At 36.3% G+C, this 18873-nt stretch overlaps 1 protein-coding gene across 4 annotated transcripts in view; it reads left to right on the top strand.

The window, feature by feature from the left end:
• The window catches only part of ACAP2 (ArfGAP with coiled-coil, ankyrin repeat and PH domains 2), a 154414-nt gene that overhangs the window by 12002 nt on the left and 123539 nt on the right, over positions 1-18873 (top strand). The window contains exons 1-2 of one of the 4 annotated variants that reach the window (XM_023728730.1): positions 13890-13947; positions 18259-18325. The exons of the other annotated variants lie outside the window; for them this stretch is intronic. The gene's annotated coding sequence lies outside the window, so the exon portion shown is untranslated. Of the gene's footprint in view, positions 1-13889; positions 13948-18258; positions 18326-18873 lie in introns of those variants that run through there. 4 annotated transcript variants of the gene reach the window in all.

Below are 18873 nucleotides of genomic sequence, written 5' to 3'. Positions count from 1 at the left end.
ATATCCTTTGCCCATTTTTTAATTGGGTTATTTGTCTTTTTGTTGTTGAGGTTTTGCAGTATCTTGTAGTAGATTTTAGAGATTAGATGCTGATCAGATTTGTGGTAGCCAAAAGTTTTTTCCCAGTTTGTAGGTTGTCTTTTTACTGTTTCTTTGGTGAAGTCTTTTGATAAGCGTAAGTGTTTGATTTTTAGGAGCTCGCATTTATCTAGTCTCTCTTCTGGTGCTCGTGCATTGTTACTTATGGTTCGCATTGTGTTTATGCCATGTGTTAGGGCTCCTAGCATTGTCCCTAATTTTTCTTCCATGATCTTTATCATTTTCGATTTTATATTTATATTTAAGTCTTTGATCCATTTTGAGTTAGTTTTTGTTCATGGTGTGAGGTATGGGTCTTGTTTCAGTTTTTTGCGGATGGATATCCAGTTATGCCAGCACCATTTGTTAAAGAGACTATCTTTTCCCCAATTAATGGACTTTGCGCCTTTGTCAAATATTAGCTGCTCATAGGTGGATGAGCTTATATTTGGATTCTCAACTCTGTTCCATTGGTCTATGTATCTGTTGTACCAGTACCAGGCTGTTTTGACTACTGTGGCGGTATAATAAGTCCTAAAATCAGGTAGTGTAAGGCCTCCCACTTTGTTCTTCTTGAGTAATGCTTTATTTATTCAGGGCTGCTTCCCTTTCCGTATGGAAGTTGCAATTATATGCAAATTAAATAGAATAGTGTTAGTGAAACTTCATTACACAGCTTCAACATATATCAACATTTTGCCATTTTTGTTTTATCTGTATTTCTTCCCAGTCCCCTCTATCTCTGTTTCTGCTCACTCCTCTCTCCCTCATTATTGCTGTTCATGGTTCTTTTTTCTTGAGGTAAAGTGTACATACACTGAAATGCACAATTGTACTTTGGTGTGCAACTCACACTCCTCTTACCATATGGAATATTTCTATCTCCCCAGGATGCTACTCTCCACCTCCCAAAGGCAACCACCATTCTGATTCTTTTTAACCTTAGTTTTACAATTTAGGGGAACATTATATAAATACAATCATGCAGTTCTGTTTATAGAATAAATAATTATTCTCAGTGTTTTGGTACTTGCCCTCAGCATTTTGCCTATGAGATTTATCCATGTTGTTCTGTGTATCGTTCATTTTTATGGCTGTGTAGTATTCCTTTTATTAATGAATATACTGTAATTTGGTTATCCATTTTCCTGTTAATGGACATTTAGATTGTTTTCATTGTTTGGCTATTGTGAATAAAGTTTTTAGGAACATTCTCATGCCGCTCTTTTTGTTAAGATCATAGGTTTTCTTTTCTCTAGGATAAACACCTAGGAGTCGAATTGCTGGGTCAAAAGGTAGATGTATTTTTAATTTTATAAGAAACTGCCAAAGTGATTGTACCGTTTATATATCTGTCAGCGATGTTTGCTCCGTGTCCTCACCAACATTTGGTACTGCCACTTTCTGATTTTACCCATTGTGTGGGTGTGTAGTGGTATCTTAGTGTGGTTTTTTTTAGAGTTTCTTTTTATTTCTGGTATTCTGAAATTTCATGATGTGCCTTCACGTGCATCTTTTTTATTCATTGTCTTGGACACCTTCCTTTCAATCTGAAAGCTCATGCTTTTTAGTCCTGAGGGATCTTTTGTTATTTCTTTGATAATTTCTCTGCCTCTGTTCTTTTTCTCCCCTGGAATTTATGTAATTTTTATTTTCAGCTTTTGGATTAATCCTCTAATTTCCTTTTTTCTCCTGTTTCCCATTTCTTTGCCTGAAATTGTTCTAGTTTCTGGATAATGTATCCAATTCATTTCCCAACCCTAGTTTCTAAAAGTTTTTTTCTTATTCTGTGAATATTCCTTTTTTAGTGTCAACCCATTATTGTTTTAAGAGCTTCCCTTCTCCAGAGAAATTGTTCATTCTTTAAACATATTTTTCTCGTCTCTGAGTAATTTTTTCCTCCAAGTCCTCTTCTTTTTCTGTTGTTTGTTTTGGTCTCTGATTTTCTTTTAGAAACCAGAAAGCCAAACCCATTGCCATGGAGTAAATTCTAACTTATAGTGACCCTATAGGACAGAGTAGAACTGCCCCATAGGGTTTCCACGGCTTTTGTCTTTAGGGAAGCAGACTGCCATATCTTTCTCCTGTGGAGCAGCTGGTGGGTTCCAACCACCAATCTTTTGGTTAGCAGCCCAGCCCTTAAGCACTGCACCACTAGGGCTCCTCTTAGAAGTTTCCTTTAAATGTTTCTGTGGATCCTTGGCTTTCTGTTCATATCAGAGAATGAGGCACTTAAAAGCTTACTGGAAATATGGTTTGCATGGGCGCAGGGTTTGCTGACTGGTGGGTTTCACTGATGGGTAGCGTTTTCATTGGGGCCACTCTGAAATGTCAGTTATCTTTCAGTCTTTTCTCTTGTTTACCTGGTGGATTTCCTTGAAGAGTCATTCTTCTGCCTGGTGGATGTAATCTTGAGTGTGCTTTCTAGGGGCTAAGGTAGGGAAGGGGGCTGGAGAAAGGACTGTGGGGCAGGAGTTCTCACTATGCTGACTTTTACTCAGTCCCTTTATTTTCATTTTGTAAACCTTTCCAGAAAATAAAGCTCCCATCTTTTGTCAGGGTCAGGGAGGTGTGGAGTGAGGATCTTGAAGAGTCTAATTGCTCCTTGTAAACACAGGCTTTTAGCCAAATTCTCCTTTTTTCACTCCATCCCCCCATTCCTGTATTTAGTGATATTTGATGTCTTTATGCATTTAACCTTCTTGAAATTATGTTTTGTGAATCTTTTTGCTTTGTAGTGCACTTTGTAGACTTAGGTTTCGGTTTTCTGTGGTCTAAGTGAATTACCATTCTTTCGTCTGCCTTTCGATTTCCAGAATTGAGTTGCTACTGTTACCTCTTCTGTTCTTTGTCCTTGTAAACTAGTGTTTTTTTTTTTTTTCCCATTTCTTTCCTGTCATTTTAGTTGGATTTCTAGAGAAAGTGGAGATGAGTGACTGCATTCAATTTGTGATGTTTAAGTGTACAGTCTTGATAGGCAAACCACAACTTATACTACAGAATACCCTTTTAGGGTGATGAATATGGACCAAGTATGTGGGCTCTGGAGTCTGATTGCCTGTTTGACTCCTGTCTTTCCCACTTAGTGGTTGTGAGACCTTGAGCAGGTGTATTGCATTCTCCTAGGCTCAGTGAATGGAAGCGATACTGCCTTATTGAGAATTCAAAATAACTTTCACAGAATTTGATGTAGGGGATATCAATTTAATAATGCTGATTCCCCTTCCTCTTTCTCTTATATCCTTGAAGAGATGCTTGGAGGATCCATTTAGGGATGCTGGCTTTACCATTTGGAAATAAACTATTGGTTGGAAGCATCTTAGAATACATGAGGAAAATAAGATACAATGAAAGCAGTTAGGCATATTCTTGTAGATATGAAAATAATTTATACGTGGTTGATGAAACAATACAAGTAGATGGACAATCTTCACTTAACTCTGTAGGAGAACAGTTAAGGTCTCCCAAAAGGGCCATATGTAGATTTTATGTTTAGAGTATTTAAGAAGATGGAGTCAGCAAAAGAAGAAGAGAAAAAAGATACAAAGAGTGAGGAAACAGTGCTTAAAGATTTAAATCTGAAATGATGTTAGAGCAAAGGATAAGTGAGCCAAGAGGTCATGGAAGAGGACTACTATGAGAAAATGTATACACTTATTTGAGTTTAGATGAAGTCTATTTCCACTGAATTGTATCTAGAAGGCTCTGAAGGTTAGAGAGCAGTGTGAGTCAAAATTCTAGAAAGAATTTGGTAAATGAATATATCACTGTTCCTTATTCAGAATGAAGAAAATCTCACAGAAGTTGACTTGATTGTAATCTTGTTGCAACTTGTACCAGAAATGAATCAGGATTCTTAATTGAAATATGATCAGTTTTTCCCCTTAAAGTTTTTATATTTTCTGTGATGCCACAGACATATGAAATTTAAACACAAAAGTTTTTACTACTTAAAAAAATACAGTCCAGTGGTGCAGTGTAAAACAGTTTAATTGAAAGGAAGTAGTAGAAAGGCCCTGGAATGATTAGTATTCAGGATTTAATTTTAATACTATATGTGTTTAGAGTTACTTTTAGCAAAGTGTGAGTAGAGTGTGTATACTGTTTTTACTGATTCAGGCAGAGTTAAAGTGGATGAGCCTAACCATTTTGATTTTTCTAGTTCTAGCCAGAAATGTGTTTATTTTTAAGTAAACAAAACTTTTTCTGTTGATCCTTTCTTTTTAATGGCTTTTAACTTGTTGCTATGCTGTCTTACTTTGCTTTCCAGTGTTCTGCTAATTGAGAGTTTTAGAGTAAATTAGAAATGCATCCCCCTAGATTTTTGAATCAAAGTATTTAAACTAATATAATACTACTATTACAACTACTACTACTAAGGAGACTAGGTTTTATTGGTTATTTTCAGGTAATATTTTTATATGAATAAAACAAGTTAATTCTCAAGACATCTACCATTTAATCCAGGATAATCTCCCCATCTCAAGGTGAGATGATTAGCAACCTTAATTCCATCTGCAACCTTAATTATCCTTTGTCATGTAACCTAACATATTCACAGGTTCAGGGAATTAGGACATGAATATCTTTGATGGGCAGGTCATTATTCTCTACCTCAGTCTACCCTTTGGCCCCCAAAGATTCACTACTATCCCAAATGCAAAATATGTTCACTCCATCCCAACAGTCGCCCAAAGTCTCAACTCATCTGAATTGCAATTTTGGCAAAATTCTAGTCTGTGTTCATTAGTTTACATATTATCTGCATACAATCATAATGTAAATTTTTAGTAGTTTTGCTATTTTTATTCAACAGTATATTACACATTTTCAATAGTAGGAAGATTTTTAAAAAATGGTTGCATCATGTGTCCTATCAAGATATTATTCCATAACATTTGTTCCTTATTCCTATTTTGTACATTTTGGTCCCTACCAACTTCCTTTTTGGGATTGTAGATAATATGAATCAGCTAACATTCTCCTGACTTTTACTGTTTTGAAGAGTGTAGTCAGGATATTTTGTAGAATTGTCCCACATTCTGAATTTGTCAGATTGTTTTCTCTGGGCAGGTTCATTTTAAACATTTTTGTCAAGATACGCATAAATGGTGGTGTATCATCGCCATCAGGAGGCCTGTGATGTTTGTCTCCCTGTTGGCAATGCTGAGTATGGTCAGTGGAATCATGGAGGGGGGTGGGTTGTAGATCAAAGACCCTGAGGTTGGAAGGAACTTGATCTTCAAGGAACAGAAAGAAGACTAATGTGGCCAGAGCAGAGTAAGCAAGAAGGAGAATGGTAGGAGATGAGATCAGGGACCAGATTGCATTGGGCCTTGTAGTCATCTCTAGTAAGATGTTTGAATTTCATGATTCAAGCAATAGGGAGCCATTACAAAGCTCTCAGCAGCCATGATAAAGTTTATATTTTAAAAATATTTTGACTGTTGTTTGGAAAATGGATTGTAGAGAGTGACAAGAGTGTATGCAGGGAGGCGGGTTAGGAAGCCACTCTAGGAAGCTGGTTTTCAAGGTAGACTAGGCAAGAGATGGCTGAGCGGATAGTGGAGGTAAGTTTTAGGATAGAATCAACAAGATTTGCTGTTGAGTTGTGTATAGGGGAAAAAAGAATCAAGAATGACATTTTGGCTTTAACAACTGGGTAGATGGGGACATACTGTTTACTGATACGGGGAAGGCAAGGGAAGAACAGGTTTTTGTTTTTTTTTTTTTAAAAAAAACCTAGGGCAAAATATTCTAGTGCATCACAATTTGGAACAACTGTAAAAAAGACTTTTTTTTTTAAGTTGAAAATGGGCTATAAGTCAATTTATTTTTGTATATTATTACAAGCTACAACGTAGGTAAAGAAATATTTTTGGCCTTTTTTATCTTTTCTAGGGGAAGAGTATATTACAGCATGGCTATAGTAACAAAATCATAAAGGGATTAGAAATTGCTTTGGCAAATCTTCCTATTGAAAAACCAGAATATGTAGTTTTAGGATTCCATTTCTATTTAGTTGTGTCATTTTCTACAAAGATAGTGTGACTGAGGTAAGGCTTGCTATGAGTGAATTATTTAAAAGAAGAAAGGGATTGCTTCCCTCATTTGAGCCACTCTGGGCACTGAAAGGTTGACTTTGATGGTCAAGTGGGGCCTTCAAGGTGAGAAATCTGTAATACAATCTTGGGATGTTCCTTAAAATGGGGCTTTATGAATGTATAATGGGTCTGTCGAGAATCATTGAGGGTGCGTTTGGAACTGGGCATGGCTTTCTCTTTACACCTAAAGGTCGGTCTTTCCTGCCTCGCATTCAGTGCATCCCAAGATCACTCCCTTGACTCTTCTCACTATGATTGTTGCTGCCATTGAGTTGGCCTTGTCTCCTGGCATCCCCACGCACGATGGAAGGAAGTGCTTCCACGTCTTGTCTGTCCCCATGATCAGTTGTGGATTAGACTGTTGTGATCCATAGAGTTTTCATTGACTAATTTCTGAAAGTAGATCACCAAGCCTTTCTTCCTAGTCTATCTTAGTCTGGGAGCTCTGGTGAAACCTGTTCAACATCATTGCAACATGCACACCTCCCCTGACAGACAAGTGGTAGCTGCACATGAGGTGCATTAACTGGGAATCGAACCCTGGTTGTCTGCGTGAAAGGTGAGAATTCTACCACTGAATGGCCAGTGCCTTTATTGAGCTCACTATGGAGCAGGTGATAATTCTTTTTTTTGACCTTTTTTTTTTTTTTTAATTGTACTTTAGGTGAAAGTTTACAGCTCAAGTTGATCTCTCATACCAAATTTTATACACATATTGTCATGTGACTCTAGTTACAATCCCTACAATGTGACAACACATTCCCACTTTCCATCTCAGGTTTGCTGTGTCCATCCAACCAGTTCCTGTCCCTTCCTGCCTTCTTATTCTGCCTCCGGACAGGAGCCGCCCATTTGGTCTTGTGCATCTGCTTGAACTAAGAAGCACATGCTTTACGAGTATTATTTTATGTTTTACAGTCTGGTCTAATCATTGTCTGAAGAGTATATTTTGGGAATGGTTTTAGTTCTGGGTTAACAGAGCGTCCGGGTGCCATGGCTTCGGGGCTTCCTCCAGTCTCAGTCAGACCATTAAGTCTGCTCTTTTTATGTGAATTTGAGTTCTGTTCCACACTTTTCTCCTGTTCCATCAGGGACTCTGTTCCCTGTCAGGGCGGTCATTGGTGGTAGCTGGACACCACATCTAGTTCTTCTGGTGTCAGGCGGATGGAGTCTGTGGTTTACATGGCCCTTTTGTCTCTTGGGCTAATATTTTCCTTATGTCCTTGGTGTTCTTCATTCTCCTTTGCTCCAAGTGGGTTGGGACCAATTGATGCATCTTAGGTGGCCGCTTGCAAGCTTTTAAGACTCCAGATGCCACTCACTAAAGTGGAATGCAGAACATTTTCTTAGTAAACTTTGTCATGCCAGTTGCCCTAGATGTCCCCTGAAACCGTGGTCCCCAGACCCCAGCCCCAGCTACTCTGTCCCTCGAAGTGTTCGATTGTGTTCAGGAAACATCTTAGCTTTCGGTTTAGCCCAGTTGTGCTGATTTCCTCAGTATTGTGTGTTGTCCTTCCCTTCACCCAAGATGATTCTTGTCTACTATCTAGTTAGTGAATTCCCCTCTCCCTCCCTCCCCACCCTTGTAACCGTCAGAGAATGTTTTCTTCTGTGTTTAAACCTTAAAAAAGACATCTTTGAGACAATCTGGGAAAGTTGAACAAGAAATGAGTATGAGATATTTGTAAAGAATTATTGTTAATATTGTTATATGCGATAATGAGATTCTGTTAAAAAATCCCTTATGAGTTAAAGATCAAGAAAATAATATGGCATCTAGGGTTTGCTTTAACATACATTAACAAAAAAAGGGGCAGAACTGTACAGAACAAGAATGGCAAAGTATTGATAATTGTTGAAACTAGATGACGGTACATGGGAATACATTATACAGTTCTCTGTGTTTATAGGTGTTTGAATTGTTTCATAAAAGGTTGAAAAAGACATAACCACTGACACCTCATTTTTTAAAGCTAAAAATGAGCTGGAGGATAACTTGTATGTAAAAATTGTCTGATATTCGAGACTTCTGTTACTTTCCAGAGAAGTTCTTTATATAATAGTGTCAAAATGTATATATACCAGAGAAACTTATTTCTAAACATTTGGTTATAAAAAGAATTCTTAGCAAAACCAGTTTAGTATGTTTCTGAGTTTCTTGAAAAGGAGCCAACATGTTAAGATATTAAGAAATAATCTTCCTTTTATAGTATTTATTTAAAAGAAGTGTAATCTTTTAAGTATGGCAAAAAGCTAGCTATGACAACAGAAGTGCATCTTCAGAAGTTTTGTACAAAATACAAACTGTTTAATTCAAACCACCACTCGAAGTTGTAGAACACTATTGTAGGGGAAATTTCTTGCTCATCAATCAGCTATTGTGCAAGTACTGTGTAATCTTCCCTATGACTCCAGCACTAATGTATTACTAGTACTGCTTTACTATGATTCCAGCAGATGTAAACAATGGCATCTCTTTTGATTTGAATCCAGCAGTTGTATTCTAGCCACAGATGCTGGTAGCAGTCATTGAAGTAAAAATATGACAATGTCACTAAGGTAGAATTTGATTCTAGGAAGGAAGGTTAGCAGATGACTTAGGTCAAGGCCTTGACACTCTATATTAAGAACATTTTAGTTTCTTTTTGTTTATTTTAATGTTTAATTTATCATTTGAGAAGCCATCCATGTGGTCAGATAGGCAGTTCTTAGCCAGAGATGCACGTGAGAATCACGTGGGGAGCTTTTTCCATAGTACCTTTGACTGGACTCTGCCCCAGATGTATTGAATCAGAACTTTTGGAAAGAATAGGGCCCAGGCAGAGGTGCAAAAGTTTAAGAAGAACCGGGCTGCTAAGTGAAAGGTTGGTGGTTTGAACCTACCTAGCTGCTCCATGGGAGAAAGACCTGGCAATCTCCTTCTGTAAAGATCACGGCCAGGAAAATCCTATGGGAGCAGTTCTACTCTGTCTCATGGGGTCGCTATGAGTTGAAATCGACTCCGTGGCACGTAACAACATAGACGTTTTGAAAAGGCTTTCTAGGTGATTCTGATGTAAACCTTCGTTTAAAGACCACTGCTGTGAGAGTCTCAGAATTCTTCTTTAATATATGAAAACAGATAATAATAAAGCACAGTGATTTTTCAGTACCCCACCTCCCTTTTTTTAATATAGCAGTACAAGGCCAGGCACAGTTTCCCACTGACTAGTTATAACTCTTTTCCTTATTCTGCCATTCTAGAGCAAGTAAACAATTCAAAATTGCGATGGATAGCCATTAAAGTGTTTTTAGTAGCTGAGTGCTGTGATAACATTTGTATCCCAGTTATTGTTAACCAATTTTTGTGTCACATCTCAAACTGATCTCAGTAACCACCTCACTGTAGACAGCCTCATCGTAGCAGTGAGTAGAGAACCTGTTCCTTGCCCAATCTGTTATTACTGAATGGTACTAACAGTAGTCTTCATGAGATCCTACTGTCTTTGGCATCACTAAAGGGTACGGGGCGGGGGGAGGGCGGACCACACTGGGTGACACTGTCAGAGGGAGTGACACCAAAATGACTGTCTATAAAATTTTTGTACAGTGGTTTCAGCAGAAATTTATTATTTTTTATAAAAATATCCCTGTAGTTAGTTATAACAACAAAAACATTTTATGTAAACCCAGCTTACATGTGTCAATATATCTACAAGGCTAAAACTCTATGCTAATTTACTTTTTGAACCTTCTGATGTGCTCCAGTCAGAGCTGTCGTTATTACCCAATTACAGTGATGCTTTGAATCACGTGATTTCGTCTGCAGGCACTGTAAGGACACGCTGTTGTTCTTGTTGCGGTCGGTGTTCTTATAGTCACTGATTTTGTCAAATTTTCTGGTGCTTTAGCTACAGTGTTGTAATTAGCACAGGGGGTGACACCATGAGTTACTGTACTGTGTGACACCAACCTTAGTGACACCACTGCTTAATGTTATTATTTTTACTTTAGTCCACAAAAATTCTCCGTATCTTTACATTGCCTGTTAAGTGAACTTTGCCAGGGCCCTCTAATGTGCTCCTTCCTGCCTGCCTTCTGCTCGCTAACAAAAATTATTTCATGTTACCTGGGTGCTTTGGTGACCACTTCAAGTTTTTTATGTGTTGTAACTTTAAGTTGCAATGCCATACTCTCCGTTCTGTCTTTTAAAAAAAAAATTGTGAAGCTTTATTTTTTCTTTCAAAATTTTAATAATTTTATATTAATTGAAAAATAATACAATACAGACATTTAAAATAAATTCTAAGAGTGACAGCTTAATGTTTATGCTTTCGGACATTTTGTTCTAGGCTGACACACATTTTTCTTACATGAATGGAATCAGATCATATTCAGTCTTTTGCACTTGGCTTTGTTTTCACTGAACGAGATAATCATCCTTTGTCGGTACATATAGATCCATCTTACTCTTTTAAATGGTTGTGGGGTAATTATTTAATGGCCGTGCTTTAATTTGATTAATAGTCCTCTGATGAGTTTTTTCTTTTTAAATATACTTTATTTTTTAGAGTAGTTTTAGGTTTACAGAAGAACTGTGCAGAAAGTATAGAGCCCTGATGAATTTTTTAGGTATTTATTTTTGTGCTTCCCTGTATACTCTTGGTGTCTTGTTTGCTGCATCTGTAGCATACATACCAAAAAAGGTCATAATAATTGGTGTCAGAGAGGATATACACTTAAAATTTTAGAAGATATTGCTAAATTTTGTTCAATAGAAGAAGGATAAAGAGAATATCCTAGTTTAACTTAATATTAGTACTATCTTTCTTTTTCTCTCTGTATATATTTGTGTGTGTGTGCGTGCGTGTATCATCTTAAGGAAGTAACTCTTCCTATTTTATTTTTAAATAAATAGGGTTTTAAATCAGGAATGGTTGTTTAATTTTGTCAAATGTCTTTTTAATCATCTGAGACGATCATGTTGTTTTTCTCCGTTGACCTATTATAGTAAATTAAATTAGTGGATTTCCTAATATTTAAACATCATTACAGTACTGTAAGAAATTCCATTTGGCATAGTTTTTAAAAACACAGCTGGATTTTATTTAATACTTAGGATTTTGCATTAATATTCATAAGTTATAATAATATAATAGCAATTGTTCTGTCTTAGATTTTGCTAATAATGTTATATTGGCTTTACACAGTGAAAAAAAGAAAGAAAGAAAGCCTCCCAGATTCTTTCTTCATGCTCTGGCATAATTTGGTCTTGAAATTTTTTGTTCTTGAAGTCTTTATATAACTCACTCACGATTTTTTTGATTCACAATCTTTGATCATTTGTTTTACCAAAAAGTATACAGTTCACTTAGGCTTTCAAATTTGCACTATATAAGGTCATGCAAAGAATTGTGGATTTTTCATCTTCTTCACCCTTAATTTTGTGAGTTGATGCTTTCTCCTCTTTATTTTGTTACAATTTATTTTTTTGTAACATTTATTTTTTATTATCTGCTTCCCTAAACCATTTCTTGAGTTTATCAGTTCTATTTTTTATTGATAATCTGCCTTAACCTTCATTAATTTCTCTTTCTACTTTTTTTTAGAAAAGCAAAACAAAGTAAATCTAACTTTATGAGTTCTTTATATTCTTTTGTTTATTATTTATTATAAAGTTTTCAAGAGTACAAATTTTCCTCTGAGGTTAGCTTTGCTGTATTTCATTGATTTTGATGTAAAATGTTTTGTTGTCATTATATACAATATGGTTAGTATGTAGTTTTGGTTTTGTCTTCAACCCAGTAATTGTTTAGGAGAGAATTAAAAAAATTCCTAAATGATTGGGGCTTTTTTGTTTACATCTCTTATTTTTAATTTTGTTATATTGTGATCAGATCAGTCAGTGTGATTAGTTCAGTTTCTGTTTTATGAAATTATGAATTTCTTTTGTGGCTTTATAAATCTTATTAAGGTGGCCCAGAATGTTTAAATAGAAGACATATACTCTGTTTGCAAGGGATAAATTTTGAATGACACCTTTATGTCTGTTGGATCAACCTTGTTAATAATCTTGTTTACTTTATCAGAGGTTGCAAACTGGCAAACATAGTCTTATTTGGCCCATAGACGTATTTTGTTTGCTCTGCATTGTGTTGACCTGTATATTGTTAAAAAATTAGGTTAAAAAGTTTGCCAACATTTAAAAATTTGGAGATTTTCAATACATAGATGGATTTCCAGTTCCTCAGATGTGGTGATCTGCCTTCCCTTATACCTATTCTAGTGTGATAGCACTTGGTTGGAGTGGAGCAGGGTTGGCTTCTTTTGTATGTGGCACAAACTTTCCATTTCACTCCAGTCCCCATCATGCCCTTTTTGACTCTGAAGTTGCATATTGTTTGCTACTTAAAATTGTGTTAGACCTGGTATTGCTTATATAGTGTTTATAAGTAAAGGGAATTATTTATCGTCCACATATTTCTTTCAAAAATAGGGAAATTAAAGTTTAACAAAGAGGGGCATTGTTTCAATAAAAATGGGAGAGGGCTTATTTCTTTGTGATTCTCTTATATACTCACCACTTTATGTGTTTTTTTAATCAGTGTGCTTCCTGTAAGCATTTGCAACTTCTGCTCTATTTTAATATCTCAAGAGCCCAGAGAAGACTCCTGCTTCTGGCCAAGATGTTAACAGGGACCAGATTTACTTTCCCACCTGAAATAGCAAAACACAAAACAACCCGGAAAAATATGTGAAACAGTGCTTTTCAAGACACTGAACACCAGCCAGCAAAAGGCAGTTATTCCTGAGAGATGGGAAACAAATGAGATAAACCTCATGATTGCTTGAGCTTACTACTTTGAGAGAATTTTTAGTTCACCAAGAAGGGGAACTCATGTGGAACTGGTAGATTTCCTGAGTTGAGATGGAGCTGAGAGTCTGGAGAGACCAAAACCCAAAAACGAAAGCCCGTTGCTATTGAGTTGATTCCAACTCATAGCGACCCTATAGGAAAGAGTAGAACTGTCCCACAAGGTTTCCAAGGCTGTAAATCTTTTATTTATTTATTTTTATTGTGCTTTCAGTGAAAGTTTATAGCGCAAGTTAGTTTCTCATACAATAATTTATACACACATTGGTATGTGACCCCAGTTGCTATCCCTGTAATATGTCAGCACACTCCTCTTTTCCACCCATGATTTCCTGTGTCCGTTCAGCCAGCTCCTGTCCCTTTCTGCCTTCTCATCTCGCCTCCGGACAGGAGCTGCCCATTCAGTCTCATGCATCTACTTGAACCAAGTAGTGCATTCTTCACAAGTATCATTTTCTATCTTATAGTCCAGTCTAATCTTTGTTTGAAGAGTTGGCTTCGGGAATGGTTTTAGTTCTAGGTTAACAGAGTCTGGGGGCCATGTCCTCTGGGGTTCCTCTAGTCTCAGTCAGACCATTAAGTCTGGTCTTTTAACTAGAATTTTTTTTTATCCTGCTCCCTCAGGGACTCTCTGTTGTGTTCCCTGTCAGGGCAGTCGTTGGCGACAGCCGGGCACCATTTAGTTCTTCCGGTCTCAGGCTGATGGAGACTCTGATTTATGTAGCCCTTTTTGTTTCTTGGGCTAATATTTTCCTTGTGTCTTTGGCATTCTTTGTTCTCCTTTGCTCCAGGTGGATTGAGACCAACTGATGCATCTTAGATGGCTGCTTACTAGCTTTTAAGACCCCAGACGCCAAGGCTATAAATCTTCACAGAAGCAGACTGCCACATCTTTCTCCTGTGGAGTGGCTGGTGGGTTCGAACTGCTGACCTTTCGATTAGCAGCTGAATACTAACCACTGTGCCGTCAGGGCTTCTTTGGGGAGTTCAAGGCAGTTAGAATTCACAGCTAGAATACCCGAGAGGAGAGAGATGCAGAGACAAAATCCCAGAGTTCTGCAAAGGGGGCCCCTCAAATATTCAAAGTACTTATCAGTTCTTGCACATGAGAAAACTACCTAAGATCAGGGAACCCATTGCCACTGAGTTGATTCTGACTCATAGTGACCCTATAGGACAGAGTGGAGCTGTCTCATAGGGTTTCCAAGGAGTGGCTGGTGGATTTGAACTGCCGACCTTTTGGTTAGCAGCCATAGCTCTTAACCACTGCGCCATCAGGACTCCAAAAGAACCATCCAAAAAGATTAAAGGGAATAGTGCCTGGCATTCACACAGGGCCAGGAATAGTGCCTCTTTCCACCGGCCAGACTGAAAAAACTTTTAACTATAGGACGTTGGGTAGAGTACTCAGGAAGATCTTACCTTAGTAAACCCATTGCCGTTGAGTTGATTCCGACTCATAGTGACCCTGTAGGACAGAGTAGAACTGCCCCATAGGGTTTTCAAGGAGCACTTGGTTGATTTGAACTTCTGACCTTTTGGTTAGCAGCCATAGCACTTAACTGCTAGGCCACCAGGGCTCCACTTTTATCTCAGTAGTGGGGAATAATTTACCCCAGACTGAACATTTCTCCAAACCCGTGTAACAAATCATTAAAACAAGACCCAAAGGGATCATACTGTTTCCAAGTAACTGAGCTGCATCCCATTACAAAGCTTATGAGTCAGAATTGACTCAGCAGCAGCTAACAACAACAACTGCTAATGTATCTAGCACTCAACAAGATAAAATTCGCAATGTCTGGTATCCAGTCAAAGAATACCAGCTTTATGTTCAAAAAGTTAAGTAGGTACATAAAATTAAAAAAAAAAAAAGTGAAAAGTATGACATCTGAGATGAAAAATACACTGGATAAGATTAATGGCAGATTAAACATTGCATAAGAAAATATTATGAAGATGTAAAAAACTAAAAACCAAACCTGTTGCTGCCAAGTTGATTCCGACTCATAGCAACCCTACAGGGCAGAGTAGAACTGCCCCATAGGGTTTTCAGGGAGCACCTGGTTGATTTGAACTGCTGACCTTTTGGTTAGCCGCTGACCTCTTAATTGCTGCATCACCGGGGCAAAGATACAGCAATAGAAAATATCCAAAATGAGACACAGAAAAAATAACCAACAAGAAAAGAGCATTAGTGAGCTATGGGACAACTTCAGTATGCATGGAATTAGCATCTCCAAAGGAAGATTAAAGAAATACTTGAAGAAATAATAACCAGAAAATTTCCACATTTGCCAAGAACTAACAAATCAAAGAAGCTTAACAGACACCAAGGACAAGAAACATGAGGAATATGACACTGAGGCAAATCATAATTAAATTGCTCAAAATCAATGATCAAATCGTAAAAAGCAGACAGAAATAAAAGACATGTTGGGTACAGAGAAACAGATAAGGATGACGGCCAATTTCTTGTTGGAAACAATGGAAGTTAAAAGACAGTAGAACAACATCTTTAAAGTATTGAAAAAAGAAAACTTTGAACCAAGAATTTTATCAACAGCAAAAAATCTTTCAAAAATGAAAGCGAAACAAAGATGTTTTCAGACATACAAAAGCTGAAAGAATTCATCATCACTTCACCTGCATTGGAAGAAATGTTAAAGGAAGTCCTTCAAGGGGAAGAAAATGATATAAAATGGAAATATGGATCTATATAAAATACAAATATAATACTATTTTCTGCTTATTTAAATCTCCCTACAGGATAATTGGCTGTTTAAAAAAATTTTAATCATATATTACAGTGTTCATAACATTGCTGTAAATAAATTATATGACAAGAATAGCATACAGTCCAGGACGGGAGAAATGGAAGTATACTATTCTAAGATTTTTATTCTATGTGTGCAATGATATAATTTGAGGGTGGACTTTGGTAAATTAAAGATATATGCTCTAAACCGTAAAGCAGCCACTAAAATAACAAAACAAAGAGTTAGAGTTAATAAAACAACAAAAGGAAATAAAATGCAATAATCAAAAGTAATCCAAAAAGAACGCAGAAAAAAAGAAGAAATAACAGATGGGACAAGTAAAAAACAGATAACCAGATGATAGACTTAAATCTAACTGTATTTAATCATCACATTGGATCATTCTGATCTGAACACTTCCATTTAAAAGGAAGAGATTTTCATTTTGGATAAAAAAGCAAGTTCCAACTATGTGATACCTGTAAGAAACATCTTTTTAAAGACACAAATAGGTTAAAGGTAATATGGTAGAAAAAAATATACCATGCTAACACTAGTCAAAATATTAGTGTCAGAGTAGATTTCAAAGCAAATAATTTTTCTAGGGTTGACATTTCATAATGCTAAAGTGGTCAGTTATCCAAAGGACATAACATTGCCCAAGCTTTATGTCCTTAATAACTGAGTATCTAAATATATCAAGCAAAAACTGATAGAACTGCAAGAAAAATAGACAAATCTGCAGTTATAGCTAGAATTTCCAATACTTTCAGTAATCTATAAAGTAGACAGAGAATCAGTGAAAGTAAAGTTGAAAAACACTTTCAACCAACTTGACCTAATTGGATATAGACCAGTCCACCAACAACAGCAGAATGTACATTCTTTTTAAGTACACCTAGAACATTTATTAAAATAGACCATATTCGTGGCCATAAAACAAGTCTCAATAAATTTAAAGGAATTCAAGTCATACAAACGATGTTCTCTGACTACAGTGGAATTAAATTAGAGATTGTTTACTGAAAGAGATCTGGAAAATATCCAAATATTTGAAAACTAAATAAATCACTTCTAAGTAACCCTTGGGATGTAGAAGAAATCAGAGGGGAAATTAGAAAATATTTTGAACTGAATGACAGTGAAAACACAGCATATCAGAGTTGGTGGTTTGCCACTAAAGCAGTACTTGGGGAAAATTTATAGCTTGTAAACACCTGTATTAGAAAATGAGAAGTCTCAAATCAATGACCTCACTTTAAGAAACTAGTAAAATGAGAGTAAAATAAACTTAAAGCAAGCAGAAGGAAGGAAATAATAAAGAACAAAATCGAAATCAGTAAAATAGAAAACAGAATAACAGTAAAGAAAATCAATGAAACTAAAAACTGGTTCTTTGAGAAGATCAATAAAATTGACAAATCTTTAGCCAGACTGATCTGGAAAAAAAGAAGAGATAAATTACTTGTATCAGGAGTGAGGTAAAATCAAAAAGCAGGGAATATTCACCAATTCATTCTATGGGGGCAACTTTACCCTGATACCAAACCAGGCAGTGCTTGAGATTAGTGAAATTGAGGGGACTCTGCTTTACATTCGTCCTTACTTCATGGTATTGGACATACGTTATTATCTGTGGTATGGGATTGTAGCTGTTTCCTAGTTTCATAATAGATGGAGTTTCCTATAATATTGTTTTTCTTTTTGTTAGTAAATTTCAGAGAAGGAACTAAACATGCCATTACTGTCCCTTCCCTTTAAACCAAATTCTTCCAGTTGAAACAGTCATCCCACCACTGCAGCCTTCACTGACTTCTGTCTTCTCTAAAACTTCTGTACAACTTATTTCTCAGTAATAATTGTTATTTATATTTATTTCAAATTTTGATCTTTCATATTTACCTAATTCCTTTCAAGTACTTTATTGGGATTTATTTGATATCTCTAGTTTTAAAATGGAAAAGTTAAAATGAGTTATTATCACAAAGATGTCTTCCAGCTCAGAAATTCTAAGCTTCTTAAAACCCTTTTGAGAGAAGTAGCATAGGTGATAGTGTTTAGACTTTTACAGGTAGTGAATAAGTCATATGTAAAGTGGTTGGGCCAGTATGACATATCAAAATAATGACAGTAAGTATTAGAACACAGAATATATCAACTGTGTTCTATTGTGTGGGTGCTAGAAATTTTAAGATTTACTTTTTCCTAAGGAAAGTCACACATACCTCTCTCCCCAGTAATTGGTTTATTATTCCTGGAGTAGGTAATGCAGGAGTGGGGATTATATTTATCAAAAGTCGTCTTTATTAGATGTTTTATATTCCTTGTTTTATATCATGCAGTGGGGAGTTGTGAAAGTAATAAATTGATCCCAAACCACCATAGTACCAAGAAATACTTGATACTTCTAAATGCTTAATTTTATGTATATTTTTTCCTGTCCCTTTTTGTTTTAACTGCATAGGCTGCAAAAGTATAACTTGAAAAAGAAGAAAAAAGGAGTTTTTGGTGATCAGCAATATTAGAAAGAGGTGAGCCTGTGCTGAGTTAAGAGCTAATCTGTCCTCTTGAAAGTTCCTATGACAGACCTGATTCTGGAAACACAAGTGAAAGACCTACTGGAACGTTAAGCAGTGCTGCCTTTTTGCACGCCTGCACTAGTACTAGTCAGCCTTTACCAGTCTTAATCACAGGGAAACCGCTGATGTGACAGATTTTTTATGATCAGCATAATTTAGAGGTCAGTTATTTTGATCATGAGTCTCTGGAAGAATAACCAAATGCTTAAAAGAAGGAAAAGCAATATAGTCACCCCCTCTGCCCTCAAATTAAGCATATAACTAAAAAATCATTCCAGATGGTTCACCACTGAAAAAATGTTCATGATTTTTCTGTCATAATTTATTCCAGATTTAGTGAGATTTCTCTTAAACAAGGATACATTTTTGTGGCATGACAGTAAGTTTTTCTTCTTTCTGGGTAAACAAATACATATCACTTTGTGAGAGAAATTTAGTATTTCAAAGTTAAGTAGTAAGTCAGTTTTTTAGATGGAAAGTTAGATCAGATGGACTGTGAG

Source organism: Trichechus manatus, unplaced genomic scaffold, assembly GCF_000243295.1.
Source record: "Trichechus manatus latirostris isolate Lorelei unplaced genomic scaffold, TriManLat1.0 scaffold00026, whole genome shotgun sequence".
Taxonomy (NCBI): Eukaryota; Metazoa; Chordata; class Mammalia; order Sirenia; family Trichechidae; genus Trichechus; species Trichechus manatus.
Note: the sequence above shows the minus strand (reverse complement) of the source record. Positions and strands in the feature narration are given on the sequence as shown.